A 12,051-nucleotide genomic window follows, 5' to 3' on the forward strand; every position below is an offset into this window, starting at 1 on the left:
CACAGTGAGAGAGAGTTGAAGATGGCAGAGTAGAAGGACGTGCTCTCATTCTCTCTTGCAAGAGCACCGGAATCACAACTAACTGCTGAACAGTCATCGACAGGAAGACACTGGAACTCACCAAAAAAGATACTCCGCACCCAAAGACAAAGGAGAAGCTGCAATGAGATGGTAGGAGGGGTGCCATCACAATAAAATCGAATCCCATAACTGCTGCGTGGGTGACACCCAGGTGTTAGTGGAGAACACTAACACCACAGAAGTCCACCCACTGGAGTGAAGGTTCTGAGCCCCACGTCAGGCTTCCCAACCTGGGCGTCTGGCAACAGGAGGAGGAATTCCTAGAGAATCAGACTTTGAAGTCTAGCGGGGTTTGATTGTAGGACTTTGACAGGACTTGGGGAAACAGACACTGCACACTTGGAGGGCACACACAAAGTAGTGTGTGCGTCGGGACCTAGGGGAAGGAGCGGTGACCCCACAGGAGACTGAACCAGACCTACCTGCTAGTGTTGGAGGGTCTCTTGCAGAGGCAGGGGGTGGCTATGTCTCACAGTGAGGACAAGGACACAGGCAGCAGAAGTTCTGGGAAGTACTCCTTGGTGTGAGCCCTCCCAGTGTCTGCCATTAGCCTCATCAAAGAGACCTTGGAGGCTCCAGTGTTGGGTCGCCTCAGGCCAAACAACCAACAGGGAGGGAACCCAGCCCCAGCCATTAGCAGACAAGTGGAATAAAGTTTTACTGAGCTCTGCCCACCAGAGCAACAGCCAGCACTATCCACCACCAGTCCCTCCCATCAGAAAGCTTGCATAAGCCTCTTAGATAGCCTCAATCCCCAGAGGGCAGACAGCAGAAGCAAGAAGAACTACAATCCTGCAGCCTGTGAAACAAAAACCACATTCACAGAAAGATAGACAAGATGAAAAGGCAGAGGGCTATGTACCAGATGAAGAAACAAGGTAAAAACCCAGAAAAACAAATTAATGAAGTGGAGATAGGCAACCTTCCAGAAAAAGAATTCAGAATAATGATAGTGAAGATGATCCAGGACCTCGGAAAAACAAGGGAGGCAAAGGTCGACACGATGCAAGAAATGTTTAACAAACAAAAAGTGCAGGACCAGATGGCTTCACAGGTGAATTCTATCAAACATTCAGAGAAGAGGTAACACCCATCCTTCTCAAACTTTTCCAAAAAATTGCAGAGGGAGGCATACTCGCAAACTCATTCTATGAGGCCACCATCACCCTGATACCAAAACCAGACAAAGATACTACAAAAAAAGAAAATTACAGACCAATATCACTGATAAATATAGATGCAAAAATCCTCAACAAAATACTAGCAAACAGAATCCAACAACACATTAAAAGGATCATACACCATGATCAAGTGGGATTTATCCCAGAGATGCAAGGATTCTACAATGTATGCAAATCAATCAATGTGATACACCATATTAGCAAGTTGAAAAATAAAAACCATATGATCATCTCAATAGATGCAGAAAAAGCTTTTGACAAAATTCAACACCCATTTATGATAAGAACTCTCCAGAAAGTGGGCATAGATGGAACCTACCTCAACATAATAAAGGCCATATATGACAAACTCACAGCAAACATCATTCTCAATGGTGAAAAACTGAAAGCATTTCCTCTAAGATCAGGAATGAGACAAGGATGTCCAGTCTCACCACTATTATTCAACATAGTTTTGGAAGTCCTAGCCATGGCAATCAGAGAAGAAAAAGAAATAAAAGGAATACAAATTGGAAAAGAAGAAGTAAAACTGTCACTGTTTGCAGATGACATGATACTCTACATAGAGAACCCTAAAGATGCCACCAGAAAACTACTGGAGCTAATGAATGAATTTGGTAAAGTTGCAGGATACAAAATTAATGCACAGAAATCTCTTGCATTCCTATACACTAATGATGAAAATTCTGAGAGAGAAATTAAGGAAATGCTCCCATTTACCAATGCAACAAAGAGAATAAAATACAGAGGAATAAATCTACCTAGGGAGACAAAAGACCTGTATGCAGAAAACTATAAGACACTGATGAAAGAAATGAAAGATGATACCAACAGATGGAGAGATATACCATGTTCTTGGATTGGAAGAATCAATATTGTGAAAATGACTATACTACCCAAAGCAATCTACATATTCAATGCAATCACTATCAAATTACCAATGGTATTTTTTACAGAACTAGAACAAAAAGTCTTAAAATTTGTAGGGAGACACAAAAGACCCCAAATAGCCAAAGCAGTCTTGAGGGAAAAAAATGGAGCTGGAGGAATCAGACTCCCTGACTTCAGACTATACTACAAAGCTACAGTAATCAAGACAATATGGTACTGGTACAAAAGCAGAAATATATATCAATGAAACAAGATAGAAAGCCCAGAGATAAACCCACGTACCTATGGTCAACTAATCCATGAGAAAGGAGGCAAGGATATACAATGGAGAAAAGACAGTTTCTTCAAAAAGTGGTGCTGAGAAAACTGGACATCTACATGTAAAAGAATGAAATTAGAACACTCCCTAACACCATACACAAAAATAAACTCAAAATGAATTAGAGACCTAAATGTAAGACCAGACACTATAAAACTCTTAGAGGAAAACATAGGAAGAAAACTCTTTGACATAAATCACAGCAAGATCTTTTTTGATCCACCTCCTAGAGTCATGGAAATAAAAACAAAAATAAACTAATGGGACCTAATGAAACTTAACAGCTTTTGCAAAGCAAAGGAAACTACAAACAAGACGAAAAGAAAACCCTCAGAACGAGAGAAAATATTTGCAAACAAATCAATGGACAAAGGATTAATTTCCAATATATATAAACAGCTCGTGCAGCTCAATATTAAAAAACAAACAACCCAATCCAAAAATGGGCAGAAGACCTAAATAGACATTTCTCCAAAGAAGACATACAGATGGCCAAGAGGCACATGAAAAGTTGCTCAACATCACTAATTATTAGAGAAAAGCAAATCAAAACTACAATGAGGTATCACATCACACCAGTTAGAATGAGCGTCATCAGAAAATCTACAAATAACAAATGCTGGAGAGGATGTGGAGAAAAGGGAACCCTCTTGCACTGTTGGTGGGAATGTAAATTGATACAGCCACTATGGAGAACAGTATGGAGGTTCCTTAAAAAACTAAAAATAGAATTACTATATGATCCAGCAATCACACTACTGGGCATATACCCAGAGAAAACCATAATTCAAAAAGACACATGCACCCCAATATTCATTGCAGCACTATTTACAATAGCCAGGTCATAGAATCAACCTCATTGCCCATTGACAGATGAATGGATAAAGGAGATGTGGTATATATATACAATGGAGTATTAGCCATAAAAAGGAACAAAATTGGGTCATTTATAGAGATGTGGATGGACCTACAGACTGTAATACAGAGTGAAGTAAATGAGAAAAACAAATATCATATATTAACTCACATATGTGGAACCTAGAAAAATGGTACAGATGAATTGTTTTGCAGGGTAGAAATTGAGACACAGATGTACAGAACAAACATATGGACACCAAGGGGGGAAAGCGGCAGGGTGGAGGGGTGGTGGTGTGATGATTTGGGAGATTGGGATTGACATATATACACTAATATGTATAAAAATGGATAACTCATAAGAACGTGCTGTATAAAAAAATAAATAAAATAAAATTCAAAACAAACAAACAAACAAAAAACCCACAGTGAGATACCACACTATACCTGTTAGAATGGCTAAAATTAAAAAGACTGACCGGGCTTCCCTGGTGGCGCAGTGGTTGAGAGTCCGCCTGCCGATGCAGGGGACACAGGTTCATGTCCCGGTCCTGGAAGATCCCACATGCCGCGGAGCGGCTGGGCCCGTGAGCCATGGCCGCTGAGCCTGTGGGTCTAGAGCCTGTGCTCCGCAACGGGAGAGACCACAACAGTGAGAGGCCCGCGTACCGCAAAAAAAAAAAAAAAAGACTGACCATATCCTATGCTAGGGGAAGGTGTGGAGGAAATGAAACTCATATGGGCTGTTGGGAATATACAATGATACAACCACTTTGAAAATAGTTCGGCAGTTTTTGAAAAAGTTGAAGAAACAGCTGCCATATGACCCAGTCATTCCATTCCTAGGTATTTATCCAAGAGAAGAGAAAGCATATGTTCATGAAAAGACTTGTATATAAATGTTCATGGAAGGTTTATTTTTAATAGCCCCAAATTTAAAACAACCTAAATGTCTACCAACAAACGAAGGGTTAAACTGTGATGAATGTGTTCATTATCTTGATGATGGTGATGGTTTCCAGTTGTACACATATGCCAAAACTTGTCATATTGTACATTTTAAATGTGCAGTTTATCGCATGACACTTGTATATCAGTAAAGTTCTTTAAAAATAACTCAATTTGAGGTAATTTCTCTTTCTAGGCTTTGTGGAGGTTAGAGGCATATAAAGAGAGTGAGGTTGGTAGGACAAGTCACTGCCAGCAATATAAGACTCAATGTAATTAAGGAAAGACCTCTATGTGGGGAGATGAGGGAAGGCTTTCTGAAGGAGGGATCCTTGAATTAGACCATGAAGGATGAGCAAGGATGTTAGTGAGTGGCATAAAAAGACAAAGGACCTGAAGTCCTGCTACCCCAGGGAAGTGGTTCTGTCCTGTGCTAATATCAATATTCTCACACGTATAGCGTATGGCAGTTCAAAATACCTTTATTTAACTTATTTATGTATGTCCCACCTCCTTTCAAAGTGATCGAGGGTGGCTTATAAGGATACATGCAATACTGCAGGATTTAAGGAAAACAGATGAAACACTTAGAACACAGATAATACAATGAAGTTGAGCTAAGATTGTTCCACAAAGGACATGTCATAAGGTTCTGAATCATAACTTGTTAGAAGGATCAAGATTTGGCTCTGAGATTTATCGAGGCTGGAACAAAGGGAGAAACATGGTTGTTACAAAACTCACTAAGCACTTTGTCTGTGTTATCTCATTGCATCCTCACAGATGTACCCAGCAGGTGTGTCTTTCCTGTCGGTGGCAGAAGACATTGGTTTTTCTGAGCTGTTGGGGAGCTGGGGAATATGTGGAAGAATCTTCCTTTTTGTCTGTTTTGCCTGAAAGAAGAAACAGCTGTTGGCTTTTAGATGAGTCTTCTCACTGAGAAGAATTCAAGAACAGCTGGAAAAATCAGGAAACATGAAAAAAATACTGTTTGAAGGTTTTGAAGAGATAACAAAACAGACATAATTCCAGGGCCAAGATTTGGGAGAGGGAAATCCAGAGAAGTGAGCCCAGCACTGGGTACTGCTTTTCCCTGAGGAAGGTCATCCAAATTCAGAAAAGTTGATGAAAGGTTGGGAAACAGAAGATGTGCCCAATTTGCCACAAATTTACAGGATCAGGGTAACAGCAATAGGTGCTTTAGCCTGCTGATGAGGGGTCCTAGTAACCTCCCTGTCAAGCTTCCCGTTGAGATCCCAAAGTGCTACCCACTAGGTGTCATGGTCACCCATGGTGATCCCCTAACAGGGACAGAAAATCAGCTTCGAATTATCTCATTCTGTGATTGGATTAAACTAACGTGGAATTACCAATCCCCTACCCTCCTTCCAGAAGCAAATATAAATCCACCTCAGAGGACGATAATATCCTAACCTTGAAATTATCTTTATAACTTTTCAAATACAATGTCGGGGAACGTTTAGAATAGGCAAAACCATAGGGACAGAAAGAAAACCAGTTTTTTCCAGGGACTAAGGGGAGAGAGAGTGTGGTGTGATCCTAATGGTTATGAGGTTTCTTTCCGGGGTAATGAAAATGTTCTGAAATTAGATAATGGTGCTGATTGCACAATTCTGTGAATATACCAAAACCCACTGAATTGTACACTTTTCAGTGAATTATAAAAGGGTGAATTCTATTTCAATAAAGCTCTTATTTTAAAAATGAAGGGCTTCCCTGGTGGCGCAATGGTTAAGAATCCGCCTGCCAATGCAGGGGACACAGGTTCAAGCCCTGGTCCGGGAAGATCCCACATGTCGCAGAGCAACTAAGGCCGTGCACCACAACTACTGAGTCTGTGTGCCACAACTACTGAAGCCCGTGCGCCTAGAGCCCATGCTCCGCAACAAGAGAAGACACTGCAATGAGAAGCCCGTGCACTGCAACGAAGAGTATAGCCCCCTCTTGCCGCAACTAGAGAAAGCCTGTGCGCAGCAACGAAGACCCAACACAGCCAAAAACAAAATAAATAAATAAATTTATAAAAAATAAAAATGAAAATGAAATAAAGACATTTCAGATCAACAAACTTTAGAGGAAAGTAGAAATAGTTAAGGTATAATGATTTTAGGACAAAATGATTTGGCTTCTTAGGAAACGATTTAGTTCTCATTTACTTTCATTACAATTGTTAATCAAAAAAGAGCCCACTCAATGAATTCTGGTCTTGACGTTTTCATATAGTCTCATGTGACTTCTCTTGGGGCTGGACTATTATTTTTGTTAAGTTTTCTAAATTTTTTTCCTTTTTTATTGACGTATAATTGACATACACTATTATATTAGATTTAGGTGTACAACTCAGGGATTCAATATTTATATATATCATGAAATGATGGCCACAATAAGCCTAGTTACCTTCTGTCACCATACAATATTATTACAATATTGTTGATTATATCCCCTATTCTGTACATTACATCCCCATGACTTACTTATTTTATAACTGGAAGTTTGTACCTCATAATCCCCTTCATCTATTTCTCCCACCCTTCTATTTATCATTTCAAAGCAACTTCACAAGTTCTCTAAACAGATTGATTAAAACTGGAATGGGCCATAGTATATTCTGACATATTCTACTGTTTCCATATGGAATACTATTATGACACTTAAAAATTTTTTCCTAAACAGAAGCTCATATAGTTAGAGGCTAAGTGTTTTTTTGTAGCTGTATCAAGCTCTTTTCATTAATAAAAGGCATTAAATGTGCCATGGTAATATATAAAAATACTATTAATAGTATTCTAAGAATAGCTAACTCTTTTTCATGCTTCCTAATGTGTCAGCCTGTCTTCTATGTACCCTGCATGTAGTTTCTCATTTAATCCTCACAAATACCTCTGAGGTGGGTAGTGTTATTCTCACTTTACAAATGAGGAAACTGAAGCATAGAGGAATCAAGTGACTTACCTATGGTCACACAGCTCTAAGTCTCAGAGCCAGGGGTCCACACACAAAGTGTGGTTCCACGGCTGCATGCTTTCCGGTGCACTGTACTGCCTCCCATACACCCAGGCTTGGAGTCAGAGACCTGGGGTCAAGTCTAGGTAGTCCCATTTTCTAGCTCTACGAGCTTAGGCAAATCACTGTTTAGTGAAGTTTTCCTCTTTGCCTTGGCTTCCTCATTGTTAAAATGGAGATAATGATGTATGCTCTGTTTCACAGGGTTTTTGTGAATATCAAATTGTGGAAGTATTTAGTAACGTACTACACAACAGGCTGGCTGGCTTACTGGACTAGTGTGGAGACCTACCCCTAACCATTCCCCCACACACTGCTAAGAAATGATGAATTCCAGTCCCATGCCACCAGAAGCTGCCCAAACCCATCACTCTGGAGGTATGTGGGCATCCTGGGACCAAGAAAGTCTCTGAGTGTAAACTGGAAAAGTTGCTTCACTGAACTCTGTAATACTTTGGGCCCAAACATCATATTAGGGGTGAATATGACCTTGCAACATTTTTTGGCTGGCGCAAATTGGCGCTGAGAACCTGGTGAGGAGAGTCCCATTCTCACCGTCCCTGGGACAGCCCTTGGAGCTTGCCATCGTTGGCTCAGCCAGCTCTGATGGCATGGATGGTTCCTGGACAAAGCTGTGAGAAACACCCCTCTGGGAATTCTCAAAACACTCTAGAGAGTGGAGCCCTGCAAGAGCCTGCTAGCTTTATATCAGCACTGGGGACCACAGCACTTTGAGATTTTTAATTTCTAACTTTTCATCCCAGGTTAATGAAATGTGGACTTTCAGATTCTGTTATTCCAGGTTATTTTTATTCTCATCTTATTGTGGGAAAGCAGAATTCACTCAACCAGGATCAAGCAATAAGATCCATTAGATCAGCTTTCTGGTGGGGCCATGTCTCTGGCCTGGGAAGAGAGGTGGTGACTTCAAGGCAGGAACTAGTCCACAGAGGGAAACACCCTCTCTTCATTTTCATGAGTAATAACATTTTCCAAGAGGATACGTTTTGGAAGTTAAAGTCAGAGTCTGAGTGGAGAGAGCCCCACTCGCTATTATTGCTGGAAGCAGCTTCTACTCTTCACCAGCTCTTTGACTTTTGATAATTCCCTGGATTTGATCATTTACCTGTGGGCTAGGGCTGAAGATGAGGAACCAAAAAAATCTATTTTGGGTTAAGAACCCAAATCATTTCTCATTTCCGGTACCATATGTAAGCGTTTTCAGGGATACAATCTCTACTTTCTCACATTCTGGGACATGTTCAGACCTGCTGGGCCTTAGCCTGCCTTGCTTTGAAAGTTTTAAAACCCATGTAGTAAGTGAGTGTGTGTGTGGTGTGTGTGAGTGTGTGTGTGTGTGTCTGTTGGCTTGTCCCAAACTTTTTACTGGTACCTGTGAGTAGAAGGGTCCTCTCCATCACTCCTGCCAAGAGCACAGGGCTCTCTCTTGCATACAAGGATTTCAGACTTCCATCCATGCTTCATTCCAGAGCTGTTTCCCCTTTATGTGACTCCTGAGTGACTGAGCAGCCAATTCCTGGATCCCAAAGTGGTCAGCATCATGCCGTAACCTGACCTCATCCTGCCGAATGCATAGTTTTCATTGTATTCAAGGAGAAAGCAGTACTTTGCATCAAAGAAGAATTTTGAGACTCTGTGACTTATAATGAGTTGTCTAAATAGCATGTGGAATAACAGTTTTGTCTACAGCAGAGTCTACATTCATTTTCTGAGGGTTGAAAGGGACTTGAAAATTGTTTAAATCCCTCTCTCCTCTAACATTCCTTCTGTATTAGGTTAGGCTATGTTATACTGCAGTAACAGACAATACCTTAACCTTTCTCAGTGGCTTATTACGACAAAAATTATTTCTCACTTATATTACATGTCTGATATGTGTTAGCATGGGCAATCTGCTCATCATGGGTACTCAGGGACACAGGCGAAGGAAACACTTCCATCCCTTAATGCTGCCATCCCAACACAGGCAGGATAGGAGAAAGCATGGAGAACTGTGCACTGGGTTTTAAATGCTTCAACCTGAAAGGACACCTGATTCGTCCACTTATATTTCACTGGTCAAAATAGTCCCGTGGCCATGCTGATCTTCCATGGGCCAGGGAAGTGCAATTTTCCTGTCTCCTAAGAAGAAGGAAACTGTAAATGTGAGGGGTAACTGCAACGTCTACCATACTTCTCAGTGGGTATCCCACCTAGAATACTTCCAGAGATTTCACTTCTTTATTCATGTGATGAGATGACCCACAAAAATGCAGACTCTGAATCATTCTGAATACTTTTCATATCGAGTATCTTACTATTTGTTTATTTCTTTAATAACCTATTCTGCTGTGCTGAGCAATGTGAGGAAAAGAGAAGATCATATCTGTTCCTTTGCCCTCCCAAGGTCCTAGACCAGGGGAAAGGGGGTGGAGGGGGAGACAGAGGCAGAGAGGGAGAGGGACAAGGGAAGGGGAAAGATGAGCTTCAGTGCCACAAAAGAAATTCAAATCCCTGTGGTGTTCAAGGGTGATAAAAATTCCTTGAAGCTTTTACAAGAGCTTCAAGGAAGAAACCTTTAAAAACAGGTAAAATTTTAATGCAAATGTCTCTTTCACTCTCAAATGGTGTTTGTTGCATTCTTTTTACACCAGTTATACAAAATAGTCTGAAGATGAAAAGAAAATCTATCCAGCCTGTAATCTTACTCCTTCAAAATAAGTATCATTAGCAGGATATATGTGTGTGTGTGTATACACACACATATTATACATGTGTATATGCATGTATGTGAACACATATATACATGCAATCTGTTTTTGACAGTCAACAACATATCACTTCATCTTTCTATGTCGAGGCAACAGATGGTGGTTAGTGTTTGGCACGTGGTAAGGGTGTCCCAGATTCTGTGAACAGCAGCGCAGAGGCAGGAGCTGGAGGTGAGCAGCCCAGTTTGGCTGGGAGCATCATGGGCAGAGGTGTGAGTAGGCCAGGTCTCAGAGAATGTGTACTTCCACAACAGGAATTTCAAAAATTTTCTGTGGGCAATGGTGAGACTAATGATTTATTTAAATTTTAAGTAACTTTTAAAAAACCTTACCCTTGTATTAAACTTGTAGAAACTTGGAAAATACAGATAAGCTCTAGAAAAGGAAAACACTCATGATCTCACCACTCAAAAATTCCTGTTAACATCTTGGTATTTATATTTCTAGATCATTTTCAACATGTACATATGCTTATTGTACTGTTTACAAAAACGGGACCATACTGCATATGTCATTCTGTAACCTGGTTTTTAAGCCTAAAATGTTATAAAAGTTTTTTTGAAGAATGTAAAGACAAATTATATTTAGTTGTTGAATAGCATCCTATTACATGGACTCTTACCCATAGAAATAACCAGCTGAAGATCACATCAAAGTAAAAATAAATTTAATTTATCCTCTCCCTTAAATGCATTCCATTTACCTGGTTTTGAAATTAAGAATTTGGGCTTCCCTGGTGGAATAGTGGTTGAGAGTCCGCCTGCCGATGCAGGGGACACGGTTTCGTGTCCCGGTCCAGGTGGATCCCACATGCCGCGGAGCGGCTGGGCCCGTGAGCCATGGCCGCTGAGCCTGCGTGTCCGGAGTCTGTGCTCCGCAACGGGAGAGGCAGCAACAGTGAGAGGCCCGCGTACTGCAAAAAAAAAAAAAAAAAAAAAAAAGAATTGATTAAAAAACAAGCTAAAATGTTGAAGCCTCTGTGCTAGGCACTGATGGATACAGAAATGGAAAAAAGAGCAATGGGCTGGGGGGAGCTTTCCTTACCTGAAACCAAAGGTAATTTTAGGGGTTCAGGAGTAATATGATCAGAGTTGTGCATTTAGAAGGATCTTCTGGAGTAGTGTGCATTCTGTTGTAAAGAGGGATGAGACTGGGAGAGAGTCTATAAGACAGATGAAATAGGGACATCTCTCCCTTTGGCAGAATGGTGTGGGTGGCACAGAGAAAGCATGAAGGCAGCAGTATGGAAGCTCTAGGATAGGATAAGACTTTCTTATTCACAGACCCAGGACTCTCTCTTGTGCTGGCCTAATCACAGACTCTGTTTCCCTGGGATTCTACAATCAGATGGATGGTTATAGCATAATTTCATGAGTTTTTACTCTCATACTATGGACACACGCAAAGCTGGTCCAGGTGTTTAATAAGGCCATGGGATTCAAGGCCGTGTCTCTCAACCCAATGGTTGTTGCCTGAGCAAACTGGTCAACACTTGGCAAAGACCTGTTTATAAACAGCCCAGGAGGCTATTGGGGCCTGTACATAATTAGATTTGGGGATCAGTCATATGAAATGCACTTATTCAACAAATGCTCACTGAGCACCTGCCATGTGCCAGGTTCTGAGGGCCATTCTGAGATGGAGAAAACTCAGAGCTGGTGCCTAGGGAGTTCATGGCCTGGTGGACAAGACAACCAGGGCACAGGGAGCGATGACGACGGTGCCATCAGAAAAGAGCACAGGAGTAGAGCGACTGCTGCTGTCTAGGACTCTAAAAATGTCCTTGTAGGTCTAGAGAATGAATTTGGCTAGGAGGTAGGCGGAGGCGCTATTTCGGGAGCATTGATGCTGTTGAATGACTTGGGATGGGATACATCGCATTCCCACTGAAGCCTTTGCCCTCTCTTCCTCCTTTTCTCCCTCCCTCCCTTCCTCCCTCTCCCTCTCTCTCTCTCTCTCTATCTCTCTCATTCTCTTTCTC

Source organism: Lagenorhynchus albirostris, chromosome 2 (assembly GCF_949774975.1).
Source record: "Lagenorhynchus albirostris chromosome 2, mLagAlb1.1, whole genome shotgun sequence".
In the NCBI taxonomy this organism is placed as follows: domain Eukaryota; kingdom Metazoa; phylum Chordata; class Mammalia; order Artiodactyla; family Delphinidae; genus Lagenorhynchus; species Lagenorhynchus albirostris.